The sequence below is a fragment of the Macrosteles quadrilineatus genome, unplaced genomic scaffold (assembly GCF_028750875.1).
Source record: "Macrosteles quadrilineatus isolate MER2022 unplaced genomic scaffold, UCM_ALF_1.0 Scaffold_7__1_contigs__length_78375512, whole genome shotgun sequence".
In the NCBI taxonomy this organism is placed as follows: domain Eukaryota; kingdom Metazoa; phylum Arthropoda; class Insecta; order Hemiptera; family Cicadellidae; genus Macrosteles; species Macrosteles quadrilineatus.
Window position 1 is genome coordinate 7,225,304 of NW_026542600.1, and position 20,494 is coordinate 7,245,797.

Below are 20,494 nucleotides of genomic sequence, written 5' to 3' on the forward strand. Positions count from 1 at the left end.
ATAATTTATATCAATCTGGCTGAGCTAGTGCTAAGACCAATTAATCACTTTTATATCAATTTCATTTTGAATTAACCAATAAAACTTTTGATACAACCTTTTTTGCTAGATTCGCTAGTTAAGACTTAAAAGTTTTAATAATTGTGCCAAATAATTGAACAATTAGAATTCAGCATGTTGTATATGTTTAAAATTTTCACTTATTCTGGAATATATGCATTTGTTTTGTGTTCGTTTATTTTTTAAATTAGGGCTTGTGAAATTGAGTATGTAGAAACAAAAAATATAGAATTTAGAATTTTAATATAGAAAATTAAAAAGATGTATGATAATAATCTATAGTAACGATTATATATAAATATAAATTGTTCTTGAGCGATTCCCTTAAGTTTTTTTAGTAGGAAAGAAGTTAATTTATGTTTTGAAATTGAGTGTGTTCGCTTCGCCATACCATATACACGAGATGTAACAAAATGTCTTTATGTGTTTATCGAGTTCATACTTACCTTAATGAAACATATACAAAGCGATATTATTCCTTAAAAGTTAATAACTCCAACTAACTTGTAAACAACTACTACGTAAAATAATGTGTTCCTTGCAAATTCTTTTAATACCACATACAGTAGAACCTCGATAACAGGTCTATCATGGGGATTATAAAACATGACTTGTTATCAAGGTAACATAAAATCGTTCTATACAAATATTTCAATAAAGGAAATGTTATAGAAAACGTTCTACAAATTCTAATAGAGCTTTGCAGTAACATGTGATTAAGGGTATTTAAAAATTAGACTTGTTATCGAGGTTCCATTGTATTACCCTAAAGTCCATGCCAGTCCCCAAATTATTTTAACTTGAGTTCAATAGGAGAGGTATTAATGGTCTAACTTCAACATTTCAGATTACAGGAAGGAAAAGGAAACAAGAGTACAAAATATATATCTTTATTTGTCACAGCGTAAATCACAGTTAGTATGTTTCACAACCTATTTATATATCACATGTTTGTAAAACAGCTGATTTCTAAACCTTAAACTTAGGAAAGTCATAACAATATACAGTCTCATTCTTATATATTTTAAAATAAATTATTAAAATATTATTTATAACTCAAATTCAGGTTCTGTATTTTATGAACTGTTAGGCTATTGCATAAGCTTTAAATTTTAATTAAAGAAATATAGTTCTTTGAACAATGTTTATATTGGGCAAGGGACGTAAGCGTTTATATATATTAAAAAAAATTAAGTGTATTCATAATTTTCGATAACTGGGGAAATATTTTCGAATACATGGTGTTTTTTCATACCTTATTAGTGAGCTGGCTAACGTTTTTATAATTAAAAATAAATAACATCTCATCTAAATTTAATATTTATGGTGGTTAAGTTTTTTTTTCCAATAAAAAATGTAAAAATGTATATAATTCCTAAAATTGTGTTTTAATAGTTTTCTCCGACATATAACAGAAGTATAAGAGCCATTATACATGATCCAAATTTAAACAACATTGTTTCATAAATGTGAATAGTTTTGTTCTTTAAAAACAAGTTTAGATAAAGCTGGTTATTGAGTTTATTGATATTAAAATACCTCTTTTCCACTTATCAGGCTTTGAATACCTTGCTTACAAAAGTGTTCAGCCAAACATAATACAGATTGAATGTAATATGTGATATTAAACACTCGTCTTTTGATATTAAACAAGATATCACTGAACATTGTCAAGACTTTCAATACACAATATTGTTAGGTATCACGTTATCAAGTTGTATTAATAGAAACATTATTAAAGGTTAGTTCGACTTCTTGGTATTCTATTTGTATCAAAAACTCCTTTCATAAGTATGATACAATTTTCTTTATATTTTATAAGCCTAATTTTAAAATCTCTTTTGAGTAGTGGGAATTTATTTATTAATGTTTGATCTAATAAAACGGATTTTATGAATGAACTTTTCACCTGCGTATTTTCTCACGGAATTAAACGAATTTCAGAGACGTTAAAATACATCTTTTGATCATTTAACATAATATCTTAATTTAAGCTGAAAATTGACCTGAATTGCATTATTTTTTATCAAATCAGGCTGTAAATGGGCCTAATTAGTACATGTGTTTATGGGATATCCCTATATGTTTTTTACTAGAAAAATGGTAAATAGGCAAAATCCATAGGTCAGAGCCATTCGGATAACAAAAATCCAGGAACTGTTTTCATACCATTGATTGACTTTATGATCAAGTTGTAATAACTACTTTCTTAACTACATAAACTAGGGTCAAAATTTGTGAAGATATCATCCACATGTTGTTCGTCGAAAAAGAATAAAACAGTGAAATTTGACTGTTGATCTTTATCAGTGGTATTTAAAAAAAATACATAAAATATCATACTTTAGCTATGAAATGATGATTTATATAACAATGTAATTACGTTTCAACAGTTGATATAATTTGTAAAAGGATTTTCAATATACAGTGTGGTAGAAAAATCCCGGAACGGTTTAATATATTTTTTACCAATATAGATAATGTAATGAGACTAGGTATATCAATAATGGGCATAATTGTTGTTGTATACTCTTTTAAGCTATTGTAACCTTTTTTTCCCTTAAGAGGGACGGCCCACGAGGAGTCAGACAAAATTCTTAAATATCAGCATAGGTAAAGATATAAAAGGTTAGTAGAACGCATCGCCGCAAACCCGAACTCAAAAGGACAACTGAGTCAAAAATGACAGCTGTTCCAAGATTCATTGAATTTGCATTTCTACCTTATTATTCTACGCTACCTCCTCAAAGAGGCGAATGCGAGAATTCGGAATAAAAATCATTAACGTAAGCACAGGTCAATATGCAGATAAAATTAAAGGGGTTAAATAGTAGAATACAATTTCGCAAATTTGAGCTCAATAGAACAACTGAGTAAAAAATGGCAGCCGATCAAAGATACTCAAAATGACAGATTCAAGAAATATTTTAACAGCTGCCATTTTTTACTCAATTTTCCGTTTGAGTTAGGGTTTGCGGCGATGAGTTCTACTAACTAAAAGACCTTTATTATACACCAAACTCGACATATGCTGCTATTTTAGAATTTTGTCTGACTCCTCGTGGGTCGTCCTATAGTGTGTATATATCTTCATATAATCATTATCTAAAAATACTTTTTAGACTACTTCTCCTCGACTTGTTATTAAGTGTTGAACTGCCTTAGAAATTCTTGTTGAAGACGTACCAAATAACATTTCCCGAAAGGAGTTGAATTTTCCTATTAAAATGCAATAGACACAAACCAAAATTAGAGATTAAATTTTTAACTGGTAACAGTTCATTTTTAATACGTCTTTCAATAATTCTTAGCTTATAGTTAGGTTCTCATGAGTCATACTTATCAACCCCATACAGCTAAAATACAGCAAATCTGAAACAAAAGAGAAAACAATTTTATTAGTACTGAAAAATATGGCGTATCAAGCGAATGGAAATAATTCATTATTTACATTGACATGTGTGCATAAGGCATTTTCCAATCTTAGAACATTTACGTTAGTGCAACGTATCTCAGAGAGCGAGCTGGTCTAGTGGTTAGAGCGCGGGACTTCTCTCCCTGAGTACCCGGGTTCAAACCTCGCCAATGGATTTTATCTAAGTAATAATGTCACAACTCTTCTAGGTCTAGCCTGAAGTAATGTGAAAAACCATCCCGTGCTAGAGCCTCATGTTGTCTTTTTCTCAGCTGAAGTCACACTACTAGGCCTAAAATCACATTGTGTACAGGGTGTACCACGAAGAGGTTTAAACGTTTGATTTCATATTTCTTGCCCATTTATAGACCCAAAATTTTGTAACTTTACACAATTTATAAAGTAGGCTTAAAAATCTTCAGAGAAAACTTTTTTCAGAAAAATCAAAAAGATATATGTCTAATAACACTAGTAATAATATATTTAAACTTATACTGTTGACTCACAAGACAGTACATATAAAAGATGGCAAGTGGTGATATATTTCGATTGGACCCTCCAATCATCATCAGATTATTGGGTTACCATCATCAAATTAGTTAATGGGTTCTTTTTCATTAACTAATTATATTAAATTAATTTATTACTAGTTATTAACTGGTGATGTATCACAGTTTGAATAATTTATGACTCTAATGTTAGGTTAATTAGACTATGTTTTTGTTTCCTAATGGAAAAGCCGTATTTCCTTAAAATGTGTTAGTACAAATATTTTACTAAACCAAAAACACCATTTTTAATATTTTATTGTATTATTTTTCAATATGCCACCATCTTGTTTTCCAAGGGTTAGGGAGCCTAAATGTTCCTAGAATATTTTTAAAAAACCTACCTTATAACTTGTGTAAATTTTCAAATTGTTCGGTGCATAAATGTTCAAGTAATATAAAATCAAACGTTTAAACCTCTTCATGGGAACCCTGTATCACCCTGTATGTGGAAAGAGCAAATGAATATCAGAACTGCTTCACCACTTACGGTGTTTATTATGATGAATCAACAAATACAAATATGCACAAAATGGGAAATTAATTCACTGTGTTAAAAAAAATTGTCGTCAAATTGTTCTTCTGCCTCACTTAGCAAAATCCAACGGATACTTTGATTATAATATGTAAGAACTTCTTAAGTTCTTAAGTATATAAGTGTGCCAGCTGTTTTATTCTTAAGTTATAATAGATTTTTTAAATATGGCCATTTTTTCCATTTTTTTCAATATGGCCACCAACTTTGATTTTTTTATACAAGACCCTAAATTTATGATCGTTTTATTAAGTAAATACAATAAAAAATAAAAAAAAATCTTGGATTTTTTCTACAAAACTATTAGTTTAGGAGTTATTTATAACTTTCGAATAAAACTTCTGACAAACTTATATCAATCACCCTGTATATGTTACAATTTTTACTGCCCTGTAAAGCATTTTCAGCAAATCTTCTGAAGGAAAGTATTGTGTGAAGACAAATTAAAATGTAACACAAAATGTTTTTAATAATTTTATTTCATCATCCTGCAATGATATAAGAAACTAAGGGTATATTTAGTTAAATGTATAAGAAGGGTGATATGTTTAGCTGTTAACGAAGTATTTTATATCCAAGGACAAAATTCGTTCCATAATATAACAAAAATATAAGAAGATTAGGATAATATTTACTTTATTTTTTACTTAACATGATATTATATTTCATTACTAAAGCATAAAGTAACTTTTCGACACGAGCTAAGTTCAAATAGCCAGGGTTGAAAAATACCTTTTAAGTCCGTGTAAATATAATTTTCTTCATGCTGTACCATTCTTTTAGCTAAATAATTATAAAACGTAGGTTTTGTCCATTGTTACCTTTCCAAATTAGTTAAAAATAAAATGTCCCTTCTTGTTTTGCTAACTATACTTTTACTGTTATCAATATGCAATATGTATAACTCCGCAAACGTAATATCACATATATATTAATAAAAAACTAAAATTCTTTTGCAAATAAATTTGTCTAAATCGTTAAATGTGTGCATTATCTGCACGTTGATGTTGTGAGTATCTGGAATTTAGTTTAATTTACTATATTACATGATGATAAAGGCAAGACAGGCTTAATAACATCACAATACTCTTTTATTACTCGGAATGTTCTTCGAAGAGCCGATAAGAGAGAAAAGGAGCTATTTTAGCCCCTAAAGGCATATATTAATAAACGGTATCAGCAAAATGACACATTCTTCTCCCGTTACGTCCCCCCCCCCTATAACCCCCCTTATAAACCCCCCTTATAACCCCCTTATAATGGGTAAGCAGTGGGAGTTACTATGATATTTTGTTGTGAAAATCACACAAATTGCAATAACTTTTCAATAGTAGTTTTTACATCAATAGAAGTTGTAACATTTGGGCTTAATCTTCTACGTTTGGTTCAAAACCGTTCGAGCAATTTTTTGAAAATCCGAATTTTCTATAATTTAATATTTTTTTGTTGTTGGAGAAATCAACATTAAAAATCAAGAATTAAAAAGTCGCCTGGAGATACCATGTATTAGTAGAATACCCAATTGATCAAATAGTACAGATCTGATCGTACAGATACCAAATTTGATCAAAATCGGACCAAATGTGTAATCTGTAGCTTTGTACACATCCACACACCTAAACAGGTCATTAGAAACCCTAATTTGGGGGACACATAACTTCTATCTCTACCCAAAATCCAAACTAAAACATTTAGACGAAAATAATAATCTATACGTGAGGGAGAAAGTAAAAACAACCGTTTTTGCTGCTGCATAGAACCAGAAGTTTTCATGAACTAACATTCCTATAAAATACATTAATTTCATAAACAAATAACAGATTAACAGGTTTGTTGACAACTACGATCAAATGTGCAATTATTATTTGAATCCTAGTAGGTTAACTATTTATTATACATTTTATACCATAGTATCTTTAGTAAGCTTTACAATACCTTTCTACAATACAATAACTTTTAATACAATACTTTTTTATTATTACTTTTGAAAAACACATTTTTATGACACTAAAACAACAGAATTTGGCTTCATAAAATTGTTGTAATTGAAATACCAAGAAAATGTCCCTTTTCAGCAAACCTACTTACTATAGTATTAAATTGATAAATCTTTATCTAGAAGCCCCAAATCTTTATTCAAATTGAATTTACATATAGACTCATGTAATATAAATATTATTACCCTCAAAATATTTATTTGTAGCTTTGAGGAACACACAAATTTTTGATCAGATTTTAAAAACCTACAGTAAAAAAATGACACTTTGCCAGAATTGTACAAAAATATATTTATTAGCAACCCATCTCAACTACTATTATGGGTGTATTCGACAAGCTCCTGTTGTTAGCACTTTGAATTTATTCAAGCAATAGTTGTAGGATGATAATGTAGAGTAATACACTGTTTTGAAAGGAAATAAATAATTAAAAAATATGTTAGAAATATATTAGATTTACTAAGGGGTAAACCCCCTAATGGGAGAGACTCCAAGTATGTACAGTCAACACTGTGGAGAAAGCTTTAGCACTACAAATTAATTAATTAAAATGTGAAACTAGACCCACCACCCCCTCTCTCTCTAAAAAAAGAAAAAAACTAAAATTTATATATTATTTAAAAAAATTATAACAAAAAAACTACTGGAATTGGTATGAAATACCTAGTAAAATGTACCTTCTAAGGTTCTGGGCTGATACTGCCCAGGTTCTGGACTGATACTGGCCAGGTTCTGGGCAGATATCAGGCTATTTTTTTTGCTCATAATGGCCAGTACTCCGGCCCAGAATTCAGACACAATTATATGCGTTAGTTTTTATTTGCATATTAACTTTGGTAAATTAAAGATAACTAATAACGATTTATTTATTTTTTAAGGTATTTCAAAGACATAAAAAATTATGTATGGTTCTGTACAGAGCTACAGACCAGACCTATTGTCCAATTGGGATGAAATTCGGTATGTAGGCGTTTCCATGGTATTTCCAGGTGTTTTTATTTATATTTATAATGGTGATATTCCCATAAACTAACAGCAAAATCTAATTTTCCCGATAATGGCCTGAATGATTATAATAAAAACAAAACTTAACTCAAAACGTTATAGCCCTTTAAAATCAGAACAAAACGATACCACTCCTACAGCCGTAAAAATTACGGTAAAAATAAAATATTCCTATGAAAACATAAAATAACGGAATACCATATTTTCGAAAAAAATCCGATAAAAATAAGTATGTTATGGTCCTTATAATTTTAATTTAAATGGTACAACCCCTCCTTACTGTAAAAATTACGGTTTATAATCTATAGCAACTTTTGTGATTTTCCCTGTAAAATATCAAAGCTACTACCACAGCATACGTATACATAGGACAAGTATGTGTCAGATTACTGATACAGTTTATTATGTATGTTATGGCATGTTACAATCCTTCTAACGCTAATCAAAATGGTAAAACACCGAATGTCCTATATATCACGGTTTAAAGTTATTGTTAACTTTTAAAAGTTAAAGTTTTTTTTTGAAATTTTTATTTCTGATGGTCATTCCTCCCATAAAATTACAGAAAAATCAAATATTTACAAAAACGGATCAAACGATTATGGTTAAAATTTAGTATGTTATGGCTCTTTTTACTCTAAACAAAATATATTGCTGTATTGGATAATATTAATATATTTAATGTTATATATTAATCTATAACATAATACAATGTGTACACATGTATACTTAAACACATGTATACTACTTTACGGGGTAGGATGTAGTGTACATCCTCATTGTTGTAAAAATCACAGTTCAAAGGTTATTGCAACTATTGTGATTTACTCCATATGTCATAGTTACTCCCACAGCTTACCCATGATAAGGGTTGTTGACAATGGAAGAAAGTTTGTGTCAGATTGCTGATACCGTTTATTTTATTATTTTTTAAATGCCATTGTTTTCTTCAGGTTTTTTTTGTGAGGAAACGGTCCAAACCCTGGTCTTGTTAGAAATATCTAATAAAATTATAGTCCAATTAATTGCTAGTGTAGCAAAGAGAGATGGTTTTTGAGCAAGTACTCGTCAAATTGAAAAATAACTCTGATCACTTATCGTAATTGTCAACATACTAATAAATTATTTTATTGTAGGCCTATTATGTTTGACCATTTTTTTTAAATTGTCATCATCCATTTTTCTCCTATAAAGGTTCTTGCATTGATATATCGAAGTAATCATACAAATCAGAACCAGAATGCACATGAAATAAAATACTACATATGTTTTGAGACAATGTTATTTATTTTGCTTAAACAAGGTGAAATACATTCGTAATATAATATTACCTGGGGTTACCATCACAGAGAGCAAACTCTCAAAGCCTTTGTTTAAGGTACGAATACAGAATAACATTACAATGGTTGTAATTACTTACAAGAGAATATAATTGAGATAAAGCAACAGTAAACACATACACAATAGAGGTTTTGATTAAAATAGTAAGCTTAACTCTTAACAAGTCACAATTATGAATCACACTTGGATACAAATACAATTTAAGGTTTATACGCTACTATAGTCTATATGATGGAACCTGTCTTCTGGACCTTTGTTGAGCTGGGCAGGTCCGAGCCTCGCATTTGCTTAGTCCCCAGACCTCCAGTCAGGAGACAAGTTCAATCATACAGACTATAATGGGTTGGAAACTATTACAAACCATTACCAAGTATAAATTGTAGTTTTATGATTGTTACACGTGTGAACAAAATGATGTGAGGAAAATACTTTGGCTATCTTCAAATATTTACTCAGATATATTTTAATAAGAAAATCTATTGATGTGAAGTACAAATCCCATTGACTATACACAAAATAGACTTCCCATGTGATATGGAAATTTGAAGCTAAGAAAATAGACGAAGTTCAGGACCATCTCACCAGAGTTTACTAGTGAATTGGGTTGAATATTAATTAAAACCAATGCAGTATCATAGCAAACAGCTGATTGATTTATCACTTTACACAGAATATTGTCATTAGTTGGTGACAATCTCAACAGATTGCATTACGTTTTTATGGCTTCAAATTTTGACATTACATGGGAAATCTATTCTGTGTATAGTCAATGCAAATACACAAATATTACGAGGTTAAGTATGAAATTGAAAGACGTTTATTTTTAGAGCAATTTCTCTTGAGCCTTACTGTATAGTATTATGTAACCTTGGTTTTGTTTGGTTTAAAACAACAAGACATAAAATCCTCATCCTAAGAGGCTAGGACGGAATTTCTCTTTCATTTTGATGCCCCTTGAGGCCGAAAACACTATTTGTTAAAATTTTTATAAATTTGTGCGTATATATAAAAAAATGTCCGTGAACATTATAATTCGAGTAATTTTTGTCGAATTTTGGTGAATTTTTTCGTAAATATGTAGGGGTGTATAATGTTGAATGACTTCGCGAACAAGCAAGATTGGGTTATGGGAACGGGGGGTTATAGGGTTTTCATTTTTATGGGGTTTTCGAAGTTTTGCTCTTAAAACATTAAAATGCTTAATATTCATTAAAGCCATCGTGCACAGCATTAAAAACAAATAATTTTGTACATGAAGTAGGATTAAAGGTTAAGGAGAAAAAAAAACTATTTTTAATCTAAGATATAATAATATTACATAATAATAATAATAATAATATTATACAGGGTGAGTTTCTACTGACCGTGTTAACTTCGCCAGTGGGTTCTACTCACTAAAAGGAACAAAAAAGTTCCTATAAACCCATGTCCGATTTTCGACCGTTTGGCTGTTTTGGGGGATTTTGTGTTTTTCTTATTTTATTAGACTTTGCTCCACAATTTATGTAATAAAAACTTAACCAATTACTTTAGAGAGTTATAGTTAAAATCATTGGATAGAACATTAAATTTGCTATAAATCAAAGGTTTCATTCAACAATTATACCATTACATAATCCACGTTATAACCAAAATAAAGTAAAATTGTCATTAAATTAATTAATTACGATAATTTTCATGAGCCTCCTTTGATACATAAACCTGCATTTATGCAATGTTGAAATCCATAAAAAACTTGGCATTTTAATAATCTTTCAAATGATATGCTATTCAATACTATTATTGATATAAACCAGTGAGAAATTACTAATAAACTACAATAAAACACGGTTTACAGATTTTGTTTTTGCACAGTTTTACTGTTAATAATAATTACTGTATACTCCATGATGTATTTTATTGAACTATCTGATAAAATTTGTACATTATTTTAACTTTTAAATATTTATTAAAATTATTTGAATTAATAAAATGTATAAACTTAAGGTTTTTCACATTTTCAAAGATGTATTGTGTTTGATTCTTAAATGCTGTGTAATTAGTTTTACCTTGTGCTTGATTAAGTCAGCTTTTATTGATTTGTCATCTATAGCTAGATAACTCAGCTGCTTGAACATACCTTGTTGAGTAATTTGCTGTTTTAACTTGATATTTCCAAGTCAATTAAGAGTTTTCAACATTTATTAAAATATGGAGCCTTTTACCAATCAAGATTATGCCAACATGATGAATACAGTAATTATTATTAACAGTAAAACTGTGCAAAAACAAAATCTGTAAACCGTGTTTTATTGTAGTTTATTAGTAATTTCTCACTGGTTTATATCAATAATAGTATTGAATAGCATATCATTTGAAAGATTATTAAAATGCCAAGTTTTTTATGGATTTCAACATTGCATAAATGCAGGTTTATGTATCAAAGGAGGCCCATGAAAATTATCGTAATTAATTAATTTAATGACATTTTTACTTTATTTTGGTTATAACGTGGACTATGTAATGGTATAATTGTTGAATGAAACCTTTGATTTATAGCAAATTTAATGTTCTATCCAATGATTTTAACTATAACTCTCTAAAGTAATTGGTTAAGTTTTTATTACATAAATTGTGGAGCAAAGTCTAATAAAATAAGAAAAACACAAAATCCCCCAAAACAGCCAAACGGTCGAAAATCGGACATGGGTTTATAGGAACTTTTTTGTTCCTTTTAGTGAGTTGAACCCACTGGCGAAGTTAACACGGTCAGTAGAAACTCACCCTGTACCGGGTGTCCAAAACCACCCGTACACCCCTTTCAAAACGATGGAAACCATTTATTACAAACAAAAAATAATACAGAACTAGCTAAATTGGGCACGGTCTACCAAATGATGATAATTTCAAATCCAAAATCACACCGGAAGTGGATTTTTCAGACCGGAAGTTGACTTTTTTAAATGTAAACTACCAATTTTGATTACAGAATCGGATTTTACGTTGAAAAATACACAACTTTTGTCTAAAACATTTTTTGAAAAAACTTGTTTTCTAGGTCTAATCCCCCATTGAAGTCAACAATTTTTGGTCATTCGTGTGTCAAAGTTACTCGAAACAATAATAGAGAAAAACAAATAACAAAGATTACATAAAGATATACGATAAATAGAATCAGCTGTTTATTTTAAACACCTTAGCAATTGATTATCAGCTGGTCTACACATTGCTAAGTTTATTTTTTTTTATAATTAATTTTTACATTTAACCCCTTAATATAAAAACAAATGATTTTTTTTTTATAATATGAAATTAAGCAATGTGTAGGTAGACCAGCTGTTACTCAATTGCTAAGGTGTTAACAATGAACAGCTGATTCTATTTATCTCATGTCTTTATGTAAACTTTGTTATTTGTTTTTCTCTATTATTGTATCGGCTAACTTTGACAGATGAATGACCAAAAATTACTGACTTTAATGGGGCATTAAAGGTAGAAAACCAGTTTTTTTTTCAAAAAATCTTTTAGACAAAAGTTATGTATTTTTCAACGTAAAATCCGATTCTGTAATCAAAATTGGTGGTTTACATTTAAAAAAGTCAACTTCCGGTCTGAAAAAGCCACTTCCGGTGTGATTTTGGATTTGAAATTATCACCATTTGGTAGACCGTGCCCAATTTAGCTAGTTCTGTATTACTTTTTGTTTGTAAGAAATGGTTTCCATCGTTTTGAAAGGGGTGTACGGGTGGTTTTGGACACCCGGTATAATAATATTGAATCTTTGCTTATTCAAACAAATTATGAAATGTCTTCATCCTTAGGTAAAACATTTTTTATGTCAAGTAACAAGTCTTTTGCTTATTTTCCCTATGCACAAATACCATGTGTAGTATTTATTTGTAATGGGAAATTAAAAGTAATTTCATTATTTATAGTTTAAAACTATTATGATTTAACATAATTATAAAACAATGATTCCTCTTATAATTAATTAATTAATTATAAAGTTAAAATTGTATAACACAATTGCTATGACAAAATAAAGTTAACGTTATAACTATGTTAATTCCCTCAAACTGAAACAACTTTAGGCTAGTATAAAAAGTAATGAAATCTCTTTAAAAGTAAAATGGAAGATTTAAAATGTTATAGTATGTGCACATTCTGTGTTATTATTATTTATTATTTCCATTTTTGGGGTTTTAAACACTTCCCTCACTTAAAAGTCAGGTCTAAGAGAAAACCTTAAGTAGTATTAAAACTCCACAACTAGAGTTTCTGTTTATCGAGTTAAAATATTTTTAAACTCTAATTACCATGTGAATTTTACCTATAATGACTTATCATAACTATCTACTAAGTTGAGTTAAACTGTAACTTAATCAGTAACTTAAATACATTGCAGATGTTAGTCAATCAGTACAATTCTATAAAGTATGCAAATTTCATATGCCATTTAGATAGTTTAACTATACTTAGAAAAGCTTTAGCGGCACTAGACAAATTTTGGGATGGTGGACTAACCACTAAGGGACTAATATCATACTACTCTCACAATGAGTATACTACCTAATGCCATAGTATTATTGTTATTATAGTAGTATGCTACGTAGTATTAAAAGTATCATATATAAAGTCTGTTTTATTAAAATTTCAAATTATACATGAAATTTATTACATGAAGGATGACTTTATACATGAAGGAGAGAATTAATTCGTCAGTCAGCCATAATAAAAATATATACATTCAACATGTATTTAACACAAACATTTATACAGTGGAACCTCGATAGCAAGTCATCCTTGATAATAAGTGTCATTTTTAAATCCCTTAGAATTTTGTTTACCACTAATCACATGTTATTGCAACCCCGATAAGAAGTCAACCTTGATATCAAGTCTTATTTTATAATCCCCATGAGAGTCTTGTTATCAAGGTGTTGTGTTTAACAATAAGTGTAAACACACAATGGATGTTTCAAATATACTAAAATAAAAACTCATAGTACCCATGTATGAAATTAAGAGCCTTAGCGTATAAAAACAACAATATTTTCCTCTTATGTGTTCATGAAGGATATCCTACTTTTTATTTTCTACCCTTAGTAGATATAATAGGACAATATGACCCCACTTTCGGCGTTTTAGAGGCACTTTTAGGGCACTTTTTATAGGGGAAAAATGAGAAAAAAATGGAAGAGCTTTTTTTGGCCACTTTTTTTAAAGATCCAGCTCTCGACCTATACACCCCTATATAAATTTTCTACTTTTGTTAATACTAAAAATCACGTCTGGAATATGGCTCATTTTTTGGCCACTTTTTTAAAAGACCTGGATCTCGTCCAATACAAGCCTATATAAATGTTCAAACTCTATTAAAATTTCAAATCCACATCCATTCCCATGTATATTTTCAAAATCATGTGAGGTTTGTGTGTGAACTCGGGCATGCTCCCGGCTTATGACGTGCTCCCTTGGACATCCTTAGTGGAAATCCATGAGTTCTGGCTACTTGGGAACCCAAGCCATTTGACATACAACGAATCACCTTTTTTCCTAATTATCTTCTCTACCAAATACATGTCCTTATACTTGGTCTTTAACAACTCCTCTGTATAGAAGCCTCCCCTGATTATATTGCCATTTTCATCTTTCAAGATATAAGTCACAGGCTTTGTATTCTTAACTTCTGCTATTGTAAATAGTTCCCCTGTCCAATTTGGAGTATAACCTTTACTAAAAACATGTTTATACTTGGAAATCCTTACGCTATCACCTACCTTATATCTTGGCTTTTTAACTTGCTCTACTTTAGAAGTCAACCTCTCATGTACATATTTACTATTCTTAACATTTACTTGGTTAGGCTTCATTCCTATAGATCTATGCACTTTATTATTATATTTTCGAATTAACTTTGGAAGTAAATCCAACCATTTATAACTCCCCTGAGCACTAAATTCCCTATATAACCAATTCTTTAAAGTTCTCTGAAACCTCTCCACAATTGCAGCCTTAGTTGTAGAAAATGTGTGATAGTGATTAATATTTAATTTTTTCATTAGTTTGCTAAAATATTGATTAAAAAATTCTTTTCCATTGTCAGATTGAATGTTTTTAACCCCCTTTGGTAGAATGGTTTTAATGGCTTCTGTAACCACTAACCCTGTCTTATTCTTTAGTGGAGCAGCATAAGCTTTTTTAGAAAATGTATCTATTAAAGTTAAAATATATTTATTGCCAGAATTTTCTCTAGCATAGTTTTGCATATCAATTAAATCTATTTGTACGGTTTCATTTATACCTAATACTTTGAAAGACCTTCTAATGAAATTCTTTCTTGCAGGTTTATGAAGTTCGTATGCAATTTCATTCATTTTTTATAACATCATCCTTTCCTGTAACTCTAAATACATCACCATTAGCCCCAATCAATAGATTATCTTCCATTCTTTTAAATACATAGTTTTCTGGTATATATGGTCTATTATCTATATACTTAAATCCACTCAAAGATGTGGGGTCAGCAACTAATAAATCAGGATTATATTCCATCAAATTAAATTTTTTTTCTCCATATACAAATTTTGATCCATCATAATGCATAGATTGTGACATTAGACAAATATCATCCAAATGTTCCCCCTCTGGTAGATTTCTTATGAATTGTTTTTTGGCATCCCAACATTTTTCTTTTTTATCAAAAGTTATAGTCTGTTCTTTTATAACACAGTCAGTGTCATCAATGGCAGGTTTAACACGTACTAACCTTTTACTATTAAAACTCCAATAGCCTGCTTCCATTTTTGGAACTTGTGAAACATTCACAGCATCTTTACTATCTGTACCTTCCATCAAATTACTAATTTTCTGTTTCTTCGCATTCCAAACACCATTCTCTGATTCTAAAAATTCATAATTATTATTGTCTTGTACAAATTTACCATCTTCTTTTCGTATTAAAGTCTGTTGTAAAGTGGGCACATCATCTAAACTTTCACCCTTTTCCACATTAGTAATTTTCCGTTTCTTAGCATTCCAAATACCATTCTCTGATTCTAAAAATTCATAATTATTATTGTCTTGTACAAATGTACCACCAGCTGTTCGTATTAAAGTCTGTTGTAAAGTGGGCACATCATCTAAACTTTCACCCTTTTCCACATTAGTAATTTTCCGTTTTTTAGCATTCCAATTTTTATTCTTGGATTCTAAAAACTCATATTTAGTTTTACCTTGTAAGAAGACATCACCTTTTCTAGTTAATGTCTGTCCCAAAGTTGATACATCATCTACAAACTCCCCATCTTTAACATTACCAAGTTTACGGTTTAAACCATTCCAACTATCGTCTTGTAAATTTAAAGTAGGTTCACTACTAGCCCTGGGTTCTGCAGGCTTATTATATGGATTATATAAACGATAAAATTTATCTATAAACATATTTTTATTTAATAAATAATTCCACTTTCTCTCAATTCCTCAATAATGGAATCTATTTCATTATCAACTCCTGAGTTACCGGCTTGGCGACTTAGCCAAAGAAGTCTTAACCTATCTACAAGCTCATTAGGATCATCCCAATAAATATAGTCTATTTTCTTACCAGTCACTTGTCTCAAACCTTCACCAACAGATTTAAAAAGAGGTTTAATTATATTAAGATATTTAGTATGTCTATTACTTGAAATTGGTGCACCATCTTTGTAACTCTTTAAATGTCCATTTGTAGCTTCCAAAATTTCTTTATAATTTTGCAAATCAGCCGGAGTATAATCCTCAGGTTCTTTTAAAGTTAACAATTGCCACAAACCTTTTGTCCCCTTGTAGGTTTTATTTGCAATTGTAACATCATCATTGGCAATATCAACTTCCTTATTTCCAATAAAAAATTTATTTGCTTCTCGTCTAATACCATATGTAGTGTCTGTCATACTACTTTTACTGAGGTAATTTCCTAAATAGTCTGATGCTAAAAGACCAAAATCTAATTTCTGTGGAGTAGATTGTTGTAATGGTTGTAATCTTGGTATTATTGGTATTCTAGATGGAGTCATTGGGAGAATCTCCATTCGAGGCCTCTCTGTTTTGGCGATTTTTTTTAATTCTTGTAATGGCTCTATTAAAGGTTGGAATGTTTGGAACCTCTCTTCAGCCTCTAGAAACTTGCCACGTTTTAAAGCTCTATATTTCTCTCGTATTTGATTTGCAGAGTCAACCAATTCTTGTTGAATGTTTTTCATCTTTTATTTACATTTTATTTATCTCATTTGACAAAGGATTGTACTCAAACACTTTATCATGTATTATCAAACAATATGCAGATGTATTTGCTGGCACATTTTCTGCAGTTTCAATCTCTAATTTAATATCAACAATTCCTTCCTTCACTGTTTCGTTCTGTCTAGAACAGTCTATTACAATTAGTGGATATTTCTTCATAAACTCAGCCCTACTAATCATAGGATCTGGGATAGTATTATAGTAAGTCTCTCTAAACCTCATAAACATCTCATAAGCTTTAGAGACATCTCCATTTTCAAAGTCGAGATTTAAATCACTATAAGGATAATATTCAGAGTTTAGAAATACTTTGAGATTTTTTAACTTACAGTGATCAAATTCATCAGTTCTTTTTCGTGCACTATTATCCCTAGCTGTTTGGAAACCAAATATAATATACCTAGGCTTCTCCAAACTTGAAGATGTCTTTACTGACCATGTATGTCTTGTAGTATTGGGATATGATGGAAGTTCATGCAACTCTAAGCTTCTAAATGCAATTTGCAAATTTTTATTTTGCAGTAACATCTTTTGTAATTGTAACTTCTCCCCATCTGATGGTATTACATGTGGCATCACCCATTGAATTGAGTTAAGTGTAATTTTAGGAATCATATCAGCAGTACCACTGGCTGGAGCACTAGTGGTTGTTAATATACAATTCAAATCATTTTTGGATCTTTTTAACACCAATTCTTGTTTGACATTTACTAATACCTTATTAAAATCCTCAAATACACCCATTAACAGTTCTAATGGCAAACAAGTACTAAACTTGCCACTTTTATGGAACTCTTTTAAATTCGTGTCAGAATCAAATGCCACATTTGACAATTTAGTAGTTTTATTGTAAGAGCTCAATATTTTCATAAGACTAGAAATTCCTGGGTTTCTTACAATGTCTATTTCTTTACCTGCGACTTCATATCTAATTTCATCAAATAAGAATGCAAATGCATTATTTATAAAATGACCTTTATCATGATTTTCAATTTCTCCCTTAATATACAGATAACTCCTACACGGGAGAGTTAGCAAATCTTGATTATTAATACATATTCGAATTTCATCGGAATTATTTATTGCCAAAGTGTTGTGGGGAACATAGGAGTGATTTGTAATTTTAACCACACTATCGTCGAATTGGGATTTCCCTGTAACGTCTAGAAAATCTTCCATTTTTATTAATAGAAAATTTTAACTTTAGTCCTATTGATCGTAGGAACCTAGCATTTTGTACACTTATAGATAAATTCTTATAAATTCTCATATCTTTTTTATATGACAAGTAATTGTAGTTTCTTCTCCATTAAAGTCAATTGCCTTGTCATGCTGATCGGCAAATGTAATACTGACAACATCTAAACTTCTCTTATTTACAGGAAAATATATAATATTTCTTGGAACTTCAATAATTTTGTAGCCAGGAGGAGCTTCTGGATAAAAGCTATGTATGGTGTGTGATTTGTTTCCGTTTAAATAGGACCCGTTTGCAATATTACATTTTACTCTAATCACATTTACATTATTAATGTTTATTTTATTTGTAGATTCAAACTGAACACCAGGAGTAGAAACACCTTTAAATCCCAATAAAACAGACCCTAAACATGGTTTTGTAAAATCAAACACGTGGCTAGAAAGTAATGTCGCTTTCATAGTTTTATTATTAGCTGTAAGGAAAAAGTCTGGGATTTGCTTTTGAATTTCCTTTGCAAGCTCAACCACCTCATATGTTCCTTCAGAAATTTCTATTGTAACTGGAGCTTTGTGGTCATAATAGAAAACATCATCACCTTCTTCAATGGTTAATTTGTTGCCTTTAAGTTGATTTAATTTTGGAATAAGCCCTTTGAATAAAAGTTTGACTTTAGTATTAATTAATGCTTCTCCATTCTTATGTATTATAACTTTAAGTTTACCATCTAATAACTGGTTTAAATCATCAACTAAGATCTCTCCCTTTGGTAATGTTTTTTTCTCTACTTTGTAATATGTTAAAGTATTAAGTGGTTTTTTTACATTAAATATAGAATTATAACTTTGAAAATCTACTAATCCAATTACATAATCATCATTTAATTCTATGGGAGGAAAGAACACTGACTTTAGCTCTGGCTCTGTACCCGAAAATGTTATAGTAAATGAATCCATTTTTATAAACAAAAATTTTTTATGAATGATAAACATAAAATTCCACAAATAGAACTATTTAAATCTTGTATTTGATCGGTTGTATAGAATATTTTATGTCCCTCAAAATATTTAATTACTTCTTTTGGAGGTTGGATTCCAAATGGGTCAAAATAAATTACAATATCTTTATTTTTACGATATGCTGTCCAATGTGTGCCAGATGAACTGTCTAAATTAACTATTCCGCACTCTTTTACTTTTGGTGTTAGATTTTTTAGCTCGTTTTTTAGGTACACCCCCCGGAAGTGAGGCACGTCTTTTGCGGCCTCTAACAGCTGGTAGTTGTCCATCTTTTTTATTAAATTTTAATCCCATTCCCATTTTTGCTTTTGCCTTCATCAAATTTGTCACCGCATAAGCTGCAGCTCTTTCAGCAAGATTTGCGTCATTTGCCGTTACTCTAGTCCAAGCTAAGTCTGCTAATCTCATGTCTGCTTTGTTCCGAGCAGCGGTATCGGGATTATTCATGTAGAATATGTCATGCTCTTTACAATAAGAGTCTAGCTTATTTTTTGGAGGTACATTTTTGGCTAAATTTTGACGTATATTCGTTCCAGGTCCACAGTACCGATATGATGGTATGTGAAGTGGAAATGGAAGATTATTTATAAGAGTATTCAATAACCCTCGACCCCTGTAAGGCTTTAAGAATAAACCTTTGCCCTTTTTACATGTTTTCTTATTATTTTTCACCATTTTTATTATATAAAAAATGTCTTTTATTCAACAAAAACATAAATTTAAAATAGTACATACTAAGGAAAATATACCAAAGAAGTTGGGTCTATTTCCTACCAATATTCGATGTGTTATTTGTGGTCCAAGTGGAAGTGGGAAGACGGTTGTAATTTACAATTTAATTGTGAAAAAGGAAGGATTAAAATTTACAAACTTATATTTAATATCTAAATCTTTAGAACAAGAAAAATATAAAAAAATAATTGAAATATTTAGTTTGTGTGACGAAGTGAAATTACACACGTTTACTGACTGTGAAATCACACCAAATGATGTAAAATCACAGTCAGTTGTTGTATTTGATGACATAAATAGTCAAAATATTACACAATTTTTTTCAATGGGTCGACATAAAAATATTAACTGTTTTTACTTGTGTCAATCTTACAGCAAAGTA

At 30.0% G+C, this 20,494-nt stretch overlaps 1 long non-coding RNA gene across 1 annotated transcript in view; it reads right to left on the reverse strand.

Annotated features, from left to right (window-relative positions):
- Nucleotides 1-954: 954 nt before the first annotated feature.
- The window catches only part of LOC128997946 (uncharacterized), a 66,021-nt gene continuing 46,481 nt past the window's right edge, over nt 955-20,494 (reverse strand). Inside the window, exon 3 of the long non-coding RNA XR_008491169.1 lies at nt 955-3,432. This is a non-coding gene — a long non-coding RNA (uncharacterized LOC128997946). The remainder of the gene's footprint in view (nt 3,433-20,494) is intronic.